Source organism: Pseudoliparis swirei, chromosome 21 (assembly GCF_029220125.1).
Source record: "Pseudoliparis swirei isolate HS2019 ecotype Mariana Trench chromosome 21, NWPU_hadal_v1, whole genome shotgun sequence".
In the NCBI taxonomy this organism is placed as follows: Eukaryota; Metazoa; Chordata; class Actinopteri; order Perciformes; family Liparidae; genus Pseudoliparis; species Pseudoliparis swirei.
In genome coordinates this window covers 13,383,552-13,400,181 of record NC_079408.1, presented here as the reverse complement: position 1 = coordinate 13,400,181, position 16,630 = coordinate 13,383,552, and the positions used below count along the sequence as shown (strand labels likewise).

The 16,630-nt window shown below is 44.6% G+C and overlaps 1 protein-coding gene across 1 annotated transcript in view; it reads right to left on the bottom strand.

Annotated features, from left to right (window-relative positions):
• kdm6ba (lysine (K)-specific demethylase 6B, a) overlaps window positions 1-16,630 on the bottom strand; it is a 112,940-nt gene that overhangs the window by 15,067 nt on the left and 81,243 nt on the right. The gene's annotated exons all lie outside the window — the stretch shown is intronic.

Here is a 16,630-nt window from a genome sequence, read left to right as displayed (position 1 = left end):
TGTCAAAAACACCCCCGTGGTGCATCTTCAAGTAAAATCTCCCACTAACACAGGACCTCAAAGGGTCTCATGTCAGCACCCACGTCGTTCAGCCATCAGCTGGGAGGCGGGGCCAGGCCGGAGGCAACCGCCGATAACCACACTAACCAGAAAGCTAAGAAGTAAAGAAAGGAGCGCTCTCAAATGCCCTGTGGCATCAAACAAAGAAACACACACACACACAAAATGCAGAAATCCACCGTGATCCCATGTGACTCAGAACCCGGGGGCAGACGCAGCAGCCAATGAAATGAAGACGTTGCAGTAGTCTTAATTTATTCATCCACAACGCTCCCTGTAAACGACTCTCCTGCTCCGGTCCCCAGCCAGACAACCACACCGAGGCCATGAGAGGAAGACACGGGGGGGTCAATATCGCCTCAGACAGGTCGACATACGGCTTCCACTGAGGGTCCCGGAGTGTTACGGTCCTGGTAAAGTCACCGAGGAGTCCGTCTCATAAGAAATGACCCGATAAGGCCGGGAGGAGTGGCTGATAACAGAAAGCCAAGCGAGGGAAACATTCTGGCAGCGAAGAGTTCTTGGCAGAGGACGAACGGAAAGGCCATGAAAGGCCCCGACGTCGTCTCTCTGACACGGCCGGTCCTCCCTCGACCATTACATAATCATCCCAGATAGAGATCGTGTTCTGAAGGAAACACCAAGCCTCTCTCTCTCTCTCTAACACACAGAGGAACACCCGGCCCCTGCACCCGTCCTCCCTCAGCTTGTTGCCAGGGCCCCGTGTGTCGGTGTGTTTATTTGTTTGTGCATGTGCAAACATCAGTATCACAGACAGACACACACACACACACACTTGTTCCAGATATAATCCACACACAGGGCTGTGTGGGTCAGATGAGGACACGGCAAGCAAACACCGTCCAACCTCCATGACGGACGATTATCTCGTGCAAGCATCCGACCAAAGAACACAGCCCCTCCTCTTCTTCTTCTTCTTCAGGGTAAGAAGGTCTGACCGAACAGTTTATCCAGTGACACACAGAACCTCTATGCTCAGCAGCGTGCCAGCACGCCATAATAGGCCAGATAAAAGCTCTTATTTTGTCTCACTTTGTGTGCTGTAGCTTAAATGTGCCCTCGCTCACATCTGCTCCACACGCCGGCCGACGCACAGGGGGAGGAGCCGACCCACACAGGGGCTGGAGGGGCAAAAAAACGTCACATTTTGTCTCCACATTTGGTCGTGTTTGAAACTGGAGATAAGCTTTAGGTTTAAGTTTAGCGGCGACTCCCAACAAAGCGCAGTCTCGTTTTTACCCGTCAACACAACCTCTTTTCCGGTCCCGATGTGACACACTTACAAAAAACAGTTGACCTACATATTTTATATCGGTTAGTGATTTCAAATAAATTCAATAAACAGTACAAGGAGGAAGGGGCCGGAAGAAAAACATGAAAACAAGAGGCCCCATTTGTCTCCTGCAGTCACCACCCTGACATCTGGGCCTGTGAATGACAACACACACACACACACACACATATACACACACCCACGCGCACACAGGGAACAGCGCTCGGAGTGGAGAGGAAGCTCTCGTCACAACCGCAGGAAGTAGGCCTCCCAAAGGGTGTGTGTGTGTGAGGCCTTGTGGGGAGAGGGAAGGGGGGGGGGGTTGAAGGTCGAGGCTTCCTGTTGTAAAGATATGACGTGTGTGTGTATTTCAGGGCGACTGATACATCTTTCATATTGTAATAAAGTAGACGAGTGTTGTGTGACTGATGATGTGAAACGATGAGTCGGGTGAGCTTCACTCAGACGCTCCGTCATCTGGTCCGAACGTGACGAACACGAGCCCCGTCAACACAAACAAGACTTTTAGTTGGACACCGGGTGTTAAGTGAAAAGCCTCGTCTGTTCTCTTTTAAGCTTCTGGTACAAAGTGAATGACAAACACATGATGACACAGAGAGAGAGAGAGAGAGAGAGAGATTCTGTCTGTGTGCTGTACTTGTGCTCCCCGCTTCAATTTCACAGAAACTCTGTTACAGAGGAAACCCAGTCTGGATTTTCCTCGACCGACTTCTGTACACGCCGCCGTTTGAATTGAGGCGTTTGTGTGTGTGTGTGTGAGACTAAAAGAATGACTCAACACCTGCCGTGCAATTCCAAAGAAAAGAAAGCGGTGTGTAAATCCAGACAAACCGGAAATAAAAAGGAGATGTGGGCGATAACCAACGAGCGACTCTCCATTTCCACACCTGAGCCGCCTCGAACGCCCCCAAACATCGCATTTTTTTCTAATAACAAAACAAAAAAAATCAAGCTCACACTGTTTCTTTTCATAGAAACACACACACACACACACACAGGACACCCGGCTCCCTTGGTAACAGTTCCCAAGGCACCGATTGAGTCTTCACAAACAGTTATTAAACTAAGCTCGAGAGGAATTCATGTTTGGGTTCCTGAGCGGTCTTTACGGATCAACATGTTGACTGAGGCCGGCTGACCTCATGCTCCCTCTTCTTCCTCCACGGCAGTCACAAAACAACACGGACACGTGTGTGCGGCCCATTTGCTCGTTGATGACATGGCGTGCGTTGTTCTTGAAGCGGGCCGACGGCCATCAGACCGGCGGTGACGCAGGCGGACCGCGTTGTTATGGCGCCGCTGTACGTCCGTCTAGTCCAGAGAAGCCAAGGCCAGTTTACGGATTCCTTAGATACCGATGTTGGAAATCTGCCAGGCACTTCAAAAAATATTTACTCAATCTCCCGTGATGAACTCTGGCTGAGTCGTCATTTATTTTGCCGACGTGGTTGAGTTGGGGAGAAGTAGTCACGGGAGGTGTGTGTGTGTGTGTGTGGGGGTACAAAAATAAATAAAAGAACATTCTGTCCACATCGTGTGTGTAACGTTGTGTACGAGTCACACACAGTGTGTAGGTCTTCTGCCCCCCCACACACACCCGCCTCATCATCTGTGGAAAGAGATAACCGAGAGCTGAAAAGGCAAACAGGAAGTAAACACCCGGCTACTCTCTTACACAGCTCTATTCAACCACTGGACAATATACGTATTCTTGTGCTCCTCTTTCTAATATCATTGTTGGTTCTCCGTTCAAAATGATGACCGTGTTTCACATCAGTCTATTTGCTTTGCCCCGAGGCTGCGATTGAATCGATGCCCGCTCTCAGGAAGTTCGCGCTTCTGGTCTGAATTATGCCAATCTGTTTTTCCTTATGATTCTCAGGTCTAAAACACAGCAAGTCCAGAAGAGCATATATATATATATATATATATATATATGTTAATATAAATAATCAATATATATATATATGTTAATATAAATAATCAATATATATATAAATATATATATATTAATATAAATAATCAATATATATATATTAATATAAATAAAAAATATATATAAATAATCAATATATATATATTAATATAAATAATCAATATATTTATATATATATATATAAATAATCAATATTTATAATAATGGATTTCAAGGCCTCGTGGTTGGCATTATCACAAGTTATCTTTTTTTCTCTTTTCACCATCTCCTTGTCTTTATCTTTGTGTACCTAGCAGCAGCTATAATGCCCTATATCCTTTACCCAGGACACACACACTACTGAAGTACACACGGTCCTGTTTTTAGGGGTCTGGCCCACATTTTGAGAAGCCCCAGCAGGCGGACTGACACTGCAGTGTAGAATTCCACACTTGGTTGACTGAGTTTTTTGTCCCAACGACCAAACTCCAGGGCCTAATCCCCAAACTCACGGAGCCTTAAACCCTCATGGACTTTGCGGGAACGCGCATTAAAGTCGGCACGGGTTTATTTCTGACGGTCAAAACCGGCGACCGTTTGAGCTCCCTCAGTAAATCCCAATTTCTGCAGACTTTGCCCTGAGGGAATTACCCAGAATTCATAGCAAGGAGACGTTAAAAACACGGGGGTAACCTGTGAAAAAAGGTAAACAAAGAGGAGGGCACATAGGTTTTAAGTCTGGCATATTACAGAAACATTAGGGATTAAAGATGGAACATAAAAACACAAACTATATCACACAGCTGGTTTATTAAATCACTATTTCTTTTATTTTTACTATTAATAAAGTTGACAAAAATGAGTAAATAGATATGACAATTAGCAAATTGGAAAGTAAAAAGTATGAAATCGATAGCAACAGATAACATGACATGACGTCATCATGGTCATGTGATTGTTGCAGCCGTCTATTTACACCATTTCAAGCCTTTACAATCTTTCTTACGTCAGATACGTCACTGAGGGTTCGGGGTTCAAGGCTGTGGGGGGAGGGTGTGTGTGTGTGTGTGTGGTGGGGGGGGGGGGGTGTACAGTATGTAATACCTACAGTGTAAAAGGGGGAATTCAAATAGTTTCTCTTTAAATGTTCAGTGTCTCGAATATAAAGGCTGACATTAAGTGTCGGGGAATTCCTCGACTGGTTTCCAGCCATTGTGCCAGCTAACACGTGGAGGGACTCGTGTTTTCACGCCTGACCTGTTGTGTGTGTGTGTGTGTGTGTGTGTGGGGAGTGTTTGAGAACTCGTCAGCGGGGCAGATGTTGTCCTGCACCTCCCTTATTTTGAGTAGCCAAATGAGAAATGACACCCTTTACTGGAAAGGTTGCAACAGCCTGGTGTCGCACAAAAAGACGCTTCATTATGACACCCAATCACTTCCCCCACCCGCTTCTCTTTGACACACACACACAGTATTTGTTTTATGGAGCAGGAGAACCCCCCAGAAGCTAATGGACCGTCCCACGGCCAAGACACGCACTCGTCTCTTGTTTCATCACCATCAACTGTCAAAGTAGCGTTCGATGAGTCAGCACTTCAGGCTGGCCTACTGACCTATTTCCCATGCCAGCCACACACACACACACGGAAATATGTTAACTAGATCAAAGTAATCCTTAATTTCCTTGGGACATCTGTAAAACCCCGTATCAAAGCTTGAGAGGGTGAAGAGGGCGTGGGTGGGGGAACTGTCGTCAGACACCGGCTCCTCTCCGTGTGACTCACTCACACTTCCTCGTTCCCACCATCATCTCTCGCTCCTCCTCCTCCTCCTCCAGTCCGTGTACCACTTTAATAATCCTCCATGCTCGTCATGACTCATAGTAAAATGGGGGCGGCGATTGTTCATTCACCAGCTCGCGCACACTCCCCACGGAGATCACGGGGACAAACGGGGGGCGGGCTCGGAGTGCGCGCCGCCTGCCCCAGAGTGCGCGCGCGGAGCGATTTGGAGCTTTAACTTTTTTTTTTTTTTTTTTTTTTACAACCTCCCCAAACATCAGACGCGGTGACAAAAACGTGCCGCTGGTTGCAAAGCCGATCAATCGGCCTGATAGGAAGTAGACCTTCAAAGGCTTTCTCTCTTCTCTTCGTGACCCCATGCCAGCAGAGCCTGCTCTTCCTGATCTGGGATCTTTATTGGAGGGCAATAAAGTGACAAATAAGCTCCCAGCCAGCCACAAATCCTCATCAACTGCTGGTCCAGAGACCAGTGGGGGTGGAGGTGGGTGTTAAAATGTGGTTTAACGTGTTTGGGGCGGTGACGTCATAACCACCACTATCAATACCTTTTTTCTCCAAAGGGGATTACCACGCCGACCCAAGAAAACCCCGACTCCAGACCGTGTCCTCGTTTAACTCGCGTGTTATTTTGGACATTTCTGTACACCGTGTACAATGTTTGGTGCGCGTGATCAAAAACACGCGCAGCTTGCGCGCAAAGGCGTGCGCGAACTGCCTTAAGTGAACCCAGCTGACTCCTGGGGGCCATTATCAACCCGCAGCAGGGTGCAGGGGCCAGGAAGGAATTGGAAAGTCAAAAAGTCCCCAAAGTTTGGACTAGTGCTCCGTGTTAAAAGTAAATAATTAGAGAGCAGATCACGTTGACCCAACAATACCGGTCAGACTTGGCACACTGAAACCTAGACCCTAAAGGGACGGTCCAAAGCACCGCCCCTCCCCCAAAAACGAGAGGTGATGCAAATCACTTCCTTTCAATCCGGCCCTTTGTGTGCGTAAGGATTGACTGGGGGTGGCAGCTATCCATTCACGTTATACGGCTGCCGACCTCAGTGATCCTGCCCACCCCCCACTCCAACTCCAGCAGAGCCACCCACTCCTACACACACACACACACACACACACACACACACACACACACACACACACACACACACACACACACACACACACACACACACACACACACACACACACACACACACACACACACACACACACACACACACACACACACACACACACACACACACACACACACAATGGCGTGAGATCTCCTTACACAGGCAATTTTCTCTCCCTGTCCTCTGGCTCTCCTTCCCCTTTTCTAGCCATCAGGAGTTTTCAAGGTAACAATGAGCACACTAGGACCCGGCTGCCCCACAGCAATATCACGGTATTATGAATAGATGCAGCTTTTTAAACAGAATTATACACTGGAAAACATAAACAGTCTCTCATAGCTTTAAAAAAAAATTCACAACGAATCCAAGTTACATGAAATGACTCCGATCCACGTGCACTGAGTGATTGAACATGTCCGGTAACGATGACCGAGCGTGGACATTAAAACTATTCTCCGAATCGATACACACACACACTGTGGATTTTAAGTCACTTGTGTTTGAGAGAGAAAAAAGATAATCCCCCTCCCACACACACACCTCATCGATTATAGGCGATCAAGGGTTCTGCTTTAATCAATTACAATACTCCTCCTGAATCACAACAGAGCCTATTGGAATATGGAATATGCCCGTGCGTAATCTGCCCTATGCCCACGTGACACAGCTCGACACATTGAACCATATAATGATTATAAAGTACTTTAGTATGACCACTAACTTGCCTTCCTACAACCAAAACAAAGTCTCCTTGACTCTTTAATGCCCCCCCCCTCCCCCCGTCCACTAAACAGCACAGAACTCACCGTTCATTGAAGGAGAAGACAACAAATCGACGCTCCGGAAAACCCAAAAACAATTTTCCGAATATAAACACAAATATATCCGGTTCCTCGAGGGTCCACGGTGTCCCTTTGTATCCGCAAGTTTGGAGCTCCGAGTCTGCTGAGCGATCCCCGACGAGCCGGTCGGAGCGCAGAGCGGCTCCAGCCCCGTAATCCCGGTTAGTCTCGATCGCTTGGCCCTGGAAACGACCCGTGTGGACCGCAGAGAGCGTCCCCGGTGTCTCCGGTGTGTGCGCGCGCGTCCTTGTCGGTGTATTCGGGGTTATTATTCCGTGTGATGGCCGCCTCGCCGTGCAGCGACAGCACCGCTCGCTCGGGTCTCTGTGGCTCTCTCCGCGTCGAGCTCCTTCTCTTTTTTTTCTCTCTCTCGCTCTCCGCCAGCCAGGGATCGAGTTGCGCCGAGCTCTGTTTTAAAGGGACAGAGCCGCGCACAGCCAACCGCAGGCACATCCACACAGAGGCGCGGGCGCGTGACGTCACCGCACGGCCCCCGGAATTCCCTGACAGCGCAAACTGGCACAGAGTCCAGCTCGCGGTACCGGAGGTATTGCTCCTCCGCTCCTCCTGAGACGGTTACTCATTTGTACCTTTACTTATTTATTGATGTTGTATTTCACTGCAGTTTGTTTTAGGCTCGACGAACAGCACGACGCCATATTACCACGTGACCGTCTATTTTGGGACTATAACGAATCGTGAAGAGTCGTACCCCATGAGCCACGGAACCACAGGAAGTCCGATACGGTATCAGCCTATATATGAGTACAACTATACAGACTTTAAGTCCTCACATAACAGTCACTGCATATTGTATCCTTGTGGGTTAATAAAGATAACACACTGAACACAACAAATATATGGATTCATAAATATATATATATATATATATATATATATTAAATGCAAGCCTGTCCCTATCTAAGCTTTAATGGAAGGCATTAGAAACAAATAGTAAATAGTATTTGACATGGTCCCTGATATACTTTATACTACACATTTGCACTTTTTTATATGCACTTTTCATGAGGGATTCGTGAGTAGTTCTGAGTTGTTACATTTGGGTTGCCAGGTGGGTGTTTATCATCACTATTTGTGAATAACAGTTGCTGTCATTAATAGTATATAACTGATCCACAAAGTATACCTAAATGATTCATTAGCCACCAATAAAGCTATTAGTTGCAGCTTATAAACCATTTATAAAGGTACACTGTTAAAAGATGGCCTCTCTTCCTGTCATACTACTCCCTATTGTATAGTTCAGTGTCAAGTTGTTCACAAATATAAAATATCTATATAGATGTTTATATACTGCTGTCGATTTCTATAGTAAGATATATAATCCACTGAGTATTGTGCATAGAGTTAGTATACAGTACATGATATATATACACACAGAGAGAGAAAGAGAGAGAGTATGCTGAACAATATCTATGTAATGCTTTTTATTTTATCGTAGTACAGTTCACATGGCTATACTATAACTACAGCCTGCGTTATGAGGCTCATATATTTTCCTGCCCAGTGGGTGACATTAACATCTTACATCTCATGACTGTGCACGGTTAAGTACAACACATATATATTCTTATCTTCTGTTTGTTTGTTTTATTGCACCATCTTTTACAGTGTATTGCACTCTTCTCTTTTAACTGTTGACATGTTTTGGCTCCTGTTTTTGCCAAATAGTTTTAATGGACTACTGTACTGCACTTTGTGACACTGTGTCTGTGATAAATACAAAATATACATAAACTTTACTTACTTACTTGCTTGCTGTGCTCATGGGCAGCAGCTACGATGCTGTGTGGGATAAACAAAGCTTTGAAAAACACAAATGGTGCTCCCTAAGGCCGGAAACATTTGGTCCAGCTCCTTCTCGCCAAAGTCACCATCCTGTACTCTGTAACAACGCCAACAAGAGCCACGCTGGTTCAACCAGCAGTATGTGTCAGCGACCGACACACAAACACAGACGCACACGTGTAGCGGTTACATTTAGAAATCGCCGCCTCAGCAGGATGACAGGAGGCCGAACTCGCTGCTGCAGGGAGGTCGGGAATGTGTCACGGGTGATGAGGAGACGATGACATGAGGACAGACGGTTTATTTATGGTCATGACGAATCCAATAAAAACAACATAAACTATACAACGGGAACATAATGAAACCTATCTGCTAAGTACAAATCAATGATGTCATTAGTCCCTCATTGTCTGCTCTCCGTTCTCTTATCAGACCATGTTATTCAGTCTATTTTCAGATAACTGAAGGCATTTCTACTTGGTATGCAGTGATGAGTGACAAGAGATGTGTGTGTGTGTGTGTGCCCGATTCACATCCCTAATGAAGTAAGTGCATGGCATGTGTGGTATGTGCCAGGGTGGCTCTGGAGTCTATTGTCAAGTGACAATGAATGTTCAATAATGTGTGTTTGTGTGTGTGAAGGAGGAGGGCTGCAGCACAGTGGGGGTCTTTATGGCGCGGGGAGGCAGCGTGCCTGTAGATGGATGTTTTGTTTTGGCCTGTTAAAGCCCGTGTGGAGTTAACTGGGACAGATCCATTCATACAGTAACAGGCATCCTCACTGCAACTCTTTAAAAAGTGCGTCGGCCAAAATGGAAGTCAGCTGGAAAAGGTAAAGATGTGGCGTAGAACATAGATGTCGCTGAGAAAGTCCCAGTGCGACGATACGACGGACATTTCTGTAAGAAGACTGTGAAGGTCATTTAATCCCATATGATGTCATTAAATACGAGAAAACCTGCACCCTGAATGTAATAATCAATGTGTGCATTATAATACATTAAGTCAGCTGGGAAGACTTTTTATAACACCATCTGGAAGCAGTTATACCCCGATGCTGCAGTCCTTAATTACCCATCATGGAGTAGTAAACCAGTGTGTAGGCTATATATTATTATATTACATTGTGTGCGTCTCACGGCGGTTGCGTATTTTGTCCAGTCTATTTCTGCACCGGGCCCTATTCCTGTTAGCCTGACATAGTTAGCTGGATAGTTTTCAGGATAAGATTACATAAATCAGGCTTTTCGGTTCTACAAAGCAAGTTTGGCAAAATCACCATAGCAACACATAAAAAGATTTGAACCGGCTCCATTGCAGGCTAACTTAAGTTAGCTGGATAAGCGTGCAGCTCCCTTCCTCAGAGATCCCATTGATGAAGGTGATATTAGTTAGATGAGCGTTTCTTATCACGTCAGGATGACTTCCTGTATGAGCGCCATCCGTTCTGCCTGAAGGAACCATTTATTTACAGACTCTCTGGAGCCGTCACATCACCCACATGAGGAAGATTATGTCGATCAGAACAGCTTCCACAGCATCAATGTACTGATGACATCATGTTCCTCAAATCACATCGCTATAAAAACAATCATGTGTCTTTGGCTATAGGGGTTATGGACCTTGCGATGCCAGCTGTAGGCTAATCACGCACTTTACAAGACTCATGTACAATACTCATGTACAATACTCATGTACAATACTCATGTACAATACCCATTATACTGTACAATACTCATGTACTGTATAATACCCATGTACTGTACAATACCCATGTCCTGTACAATACTCATGTACTTTACAATACTCATGTACTGTATAATACCCATGTACTGTATAATACCCATGTACTGTATAATACCCATGTACAATACCCATGTACTGTATTCAAGATTCAAGATTCAAGATTCAAGATGTTTTATTTGTCACATACACACACAGGGTGTGCAGTGAAATGAAAGTGGCAATGCTCAGCAGGAATGTGCAAGGGCAACAAGTACACACTATTTACAAATAAAAAACAACACAATATTTACAGTAAGTGTGTGTGTGTGTGTGTGTGTGTGTGTGTGTGTGTGTGTGCCTAAGAGGGGCAGTTGTGTGGGTCTATGTGGGGGTCCTGGTGAGGTCGGAGTTCACAATCCTGATGGCCTGAGGAAAGAAACTCCGTCTCAGTCTCTCTGTTCTTGCAGCGTGACTACGGAGGCGCCTGCCTGACCGCAGCAGCTGAAACAGTCTGTTGTTGGGGTGGTGAGGATCCTTCATGATCCTGCCGGCTCTGGTTCTGCACCTCCTGGTGTACAAGTCCTGCAGGGTGGGAGTGTAGTTCCAATAGTGCGCTCAGCCGAACGCACTACTCTCTGCAGAGCCTTCCTGTCCTGAGCGGAGCAGTTGCCAAACCAGGCTGTGATGCTTCCTGTCAGGACGCTCTCTACAGCTCCAGAGTAGAAGGACTGAAGGATCCTCTGGGAAACTTTAAATTTCCTCAGCTGCCTGAGGTGGTAGAGGCGCTGCCTTGCCTTTCTCACCAGAGTGTCTGGACCATGTCAGATCCTCGTAATACCCATGTACTGTATAATACCCATGTACAATACCCATGTACTGTACCCATGTACTGTACAATACCCATGTACTGTACCCATGTACTGTACAATACCCATGTACTGTACAATACCCATGTACTGTATAATACCCATGTACAATACCCATGTACTGTACCCATGTACTGTACAATACCCATGTACTGTACAATACCCATGTACTGTACAATACCCATGTACTGTATAATACCCATGTACAATACCCATGTACTGTACAATACCCATGTACTGTACAATACCCATGTACTGTATAATACCCATGTACAATACCCATGTACTGTACAATACCCATGTACTGTATAATACCCATGTACTGTACAATACCCATGTACTGTATAATACCCATGTACAATACCCATGTACTGTATAATACCCATGTACAATACCCATGTACTGTACAATACCCATGTACTGTACAATACCCATGTACTGTACAATACCCATGTACAATACTCATGTACTGTACAATACCCATGTACTGTACAATACCCATGTACTGTACAATACCCATGTACAATACCCATGTACTGTACAATACCCATGTACTGTATAATACCCATGTACTGTATAATACCCATGTACAATACCCATGTACTGTACAATACCCATGTACACTACCCATGTACTGTACAATACCCATGTACAATACCCATGTACTGTACAATACCCATGTACACTACCCATGTACAATACCCATGTACTGTATAATACCCATATACAATACCCATATAATAATAATAATAATAATCATTTATTTTATATAGCGCTTCTCAAGGCACCCGAAGTCGCTTTACAGAGTCCAGTAGTCACACACACAGTCATCCCGGTGGTGGTGAGCTACATCAGTAGCCACAGCTGCCCTGGGGCAGACTGACGGAAGTGTGGCAGCCAATCAGCGCCTACGGCCCCTCCCCCACCACCAACATTCATTCACAGCCATACGAACCGGGGTGAGGCTGCGGGGCATGTCTTTATGATGGTGGGGGAAACCGGAGTACCCGGAGTAAACCCACGCAGGCACGAGGAGAACATTCTCCACACAGAAAGGACCTGGAACGACCGGGACGACCGGGACTCGAACCCAGGGCCTTCTTGCTGTGAGGCGACAGTGCTAACCACTGAGCCACCGTGCTGCTGATATACAATACCCATGTACTGTACAATACCCATGTACTGTATAATACTCATGTACACTACCCATGTACTGTATAATACCCATGTACTGTACAATACTCATGTACACTACCCATGTACTGTACAATACCCATGTACTGTACAATACTCATGTACAATACCCATGTACTGTATAATACCCATGTACTGTACAATACCCATGTACTGTACAATACCCATGTACTGTACAATACCCATGTACTGTATAATACTCATGTACAATACCCATGTACTGTATAATACCCATGTACTGTATAATACCCATGTACTGTATAATACCCATGTACAATACCCATGTACTGTATAATACTCATGTACAATACCCATGTACTGTACAATACCCATGTACTGTATAATACTCATGTACAATACCCATGTACTGTATAATACCCATGTACTGTATAATACTCATGTACTGTATAATACTCATGTACTGTATAATACTCATGTACAATACCCATGTACTGTACAATACCCATGTACTGTATAATACTCATGTACAATACCCATGTACTGTATAATACCCATGTACTGTATAATACTCATGTACAATACCCACTGTATAATACTCATGTACAATACCCATGTACTGTACAATACCCATGTACTGTATACTAATGTACAATACCCATGTACTGTATAATACTCATGTACTGTATAATACTCATGTACAATACCCATGTACTGTATAATACTCATGTACAATACCCATGTACTGTATAATACCCATGTACAATACCCATGTACTGTACAATACCCATGTACTGTATAATACCCATGTACAATACCCATGTACTGTATAATACCCATGTACAATACCCATGTACTGTATAATACTCATGTACAATACCCATGTACTGTACAATACCCATGTACTGTATAATACCCATGTACAATAACCATGTACTGTATAATACCCATGTACTGTATAATACCCATGTACAATACCCATGTACTGTACAATACCCATGTACTGTATAATACCCATGTACAATACCCATGTACTGTACAATACCCATGTACTGTATAATACCCATGTACAATACCCATGTACTGTATAATACCCATGTACTGTATAATACTCATGTACAATACCCATGTACTGTACAATACCCATGTACTGTATAATACCCATGTACAATACCCATGTACTGTATAATACCCATGTACTGTATAATACCCATGTACAATACCCATGTACTGTATAATACCCATGTACAATACCCATGTACTGTATAATACCCATGTACTGTATAATACTCATGTACAATACCCATGTACTGTATAATACCCATGTACTGTATAATACTCATGTACAATACCCATGTACTGTATAATACCCATGTACAATACCCATGTACTGTATAATACTCATGTACAATACCCATGTACTGTATAATACCCATGTACAATACCCATGTACTGTATAATACTCATGTACAATACCCATGTACTGTATAATACCCATGTACAATACCCATGTACTGTATAATACCCATGTATAATACCCATGTACTGTATAATACTCATGTACAATACCCATGTACTGTATAATACCCATGTACTGTATAATACCCATGTACAATACCCATGTACTGTACAATACCCATGTACTGTATAATACCCATGTACTGTATAATACTCATGTACAATACCCATGTACTGTATAATACTCATGTACAATACCCATGTACTGTATAATACCCATGTACTGTATAATACTCATGTACAATACCCATGTACCGTACATAATAATACATTCAAACTCCTAGTTCTATGTGGTCACCTCCACATACATGTACACACATACATGTACACACATACATGTACACACATTTATATGATCTACTTCGGCAATCGCCCCGAGTTCTGACGTCTGGTTCAAATCAACGAGATAGTTTGAGGGCGGAGCCGAGATAGCCTGATATCAATCATCTGGTTCATTAAAGCGGGATAATAGGACACTTGATTTGGAATAGGGGCCAGGTCTACATTACCCATCAGTCCTATTTATGTATAGAGTTATGTTTGGGCTTTTGTTTTCATCTTAAAACTGTATTTCATCCTCCCATTGCTCTCAGTGCATAATCATATTACACCATGTGTTCCATTAGGCGTGTGTTTTGTCTCAACTGTGGGTCTTTGCATGTTTTTATGTGTCAATGTGTGTGTGTGCGTGTAACACTTTAAAGAGTGTGTTGGAAGAAGACCATTGGTTCTCAATATTTAACAGGCAGAGGATTGATGATTGATGTGGGAATGCGTGGTATACCACCCACCCACCCACCCGCCCACCCACACACACACACACACACACGTCAGACACACACATTCTTCCAGCTGTTTCTTTCATAGATGTACTATAATGTCTGAGAATATTAAATATATGTCTGAGCTCCATTCCCATCCCTCCTCTCCCACAACAAGGGAAGCCAGAGCAGCACAGTCTGTCCCCGGGTTCCCAAAGTGTGTGTGTGGCACCGCGGGAACGGACAATAAGGCGACATGACGGGGGAAGCACTGTGTTTAAGCTCCTGTGGCTCGTATGCAATCCTGTATTCACGTGTTGAACGGAGGCAGACGTGTGTAATTATAGAGATCGGGGACCAGCACGGCTCTGTTCTCACACTCATACGTGTCAATTATATAAATATACATATATACATACACACGTTTAGTTTAGCAGCTCTCCAATGGTGTCATATCAGCCACACAGACACATCAAGAATAATCCACAGACAGCGTGTAATACTGATGAGGTCCATACACAGCAGCAGTGGATAAGAGAAAGTAAGCATGAGTGAGTGTGTGTGTGTGTGTGTGTGTGTGTGTGTGTGTGTGCTCTGCAGTCGTGGGAGACTTTGTCCCTGGTACAGATGGTGCTGCTCAGCCTCCGGTATGTAGGACTGTGTGTGGGACAGTGTGTGTGTGTGTGGCGTACTGTGAGTCAGCCTTTTAGAGACCGTCAGACACGATAATAATCACCTCCACGCACGTACTCGCACCACGGAGGAGACGGAGCGCCACACAGACAGACAGCCGGCCTCAGCACACCCACATGGAGCCTCCGCGGAGCCCAAACCGAGCCACGGCTCCAATAATTCGGGCCCGTATTCTTTCGCCGGCTTTCCGTCTCGTTCCTCAAACAACCGGCTAATCCCGACTGCAGCTCTGCGATAAGCCGAGCTCTCCAGTCCTGTTTGACACGCGCACGAGACCAAAGTTAGACATCGTGAAAAGCAAACTCCACTTAGAGGAGCTTAACTAGCTCAGATGGCTCTTAAAGGGATACACCGCGTTTTCAGGACATTGTCTAATTAAGTCAATGTTTCTCTTAAAAGTTAAAAGCAAGGACACCAAAAATACTTCATGTGCCCGTGGTTGGTAGAATCATTATCTGGAGTAAATGATAGTAGTTTTAACTTTCACTAAGTGGAGTTAAAACAAGTTGGAAACATTGACGTGGACATGAGCTTGAGATGTTACAATTTACATGACATTGAGTGTGACTTCGGAACTTTAGTACATTTAACTAAAGTATTCAGTCGTAGTAGAACAGCCTATCTCTACTCTACTTGTTGTGGAGGGGTGAACACCTTTCAGGTACGCTCGAAATAAAAAACGCACTGATTGAAATGAAAGTGCGGCTCAGAGGATCAGGAGCGTGACCCTGCTGGCTCCCTGTCGCTGTGTCTACGGTGTATGACAGTAAAAAAAAAGCATCAACTAAACGAAATGTAATGTAAATGTGTTGCTTTTATTCCACCGGCTGTTCAGAGCCTTGTTCTCTCCAGGAAACCTGGACGAATGAAGCTTTACTCCAGGCCTGTTGCGATAAGTAGAAACTAATCATTATTTTTTGGATATTAATTAACCTGCTCGATTATTCCCCCAATTATCTACATCATCGTTTTACGTCTGGAACATTTGACACTTCAGCGCCGCGAACCAGGGCTTGAACATATATTCATAGATAGTTCACTCATATAATTT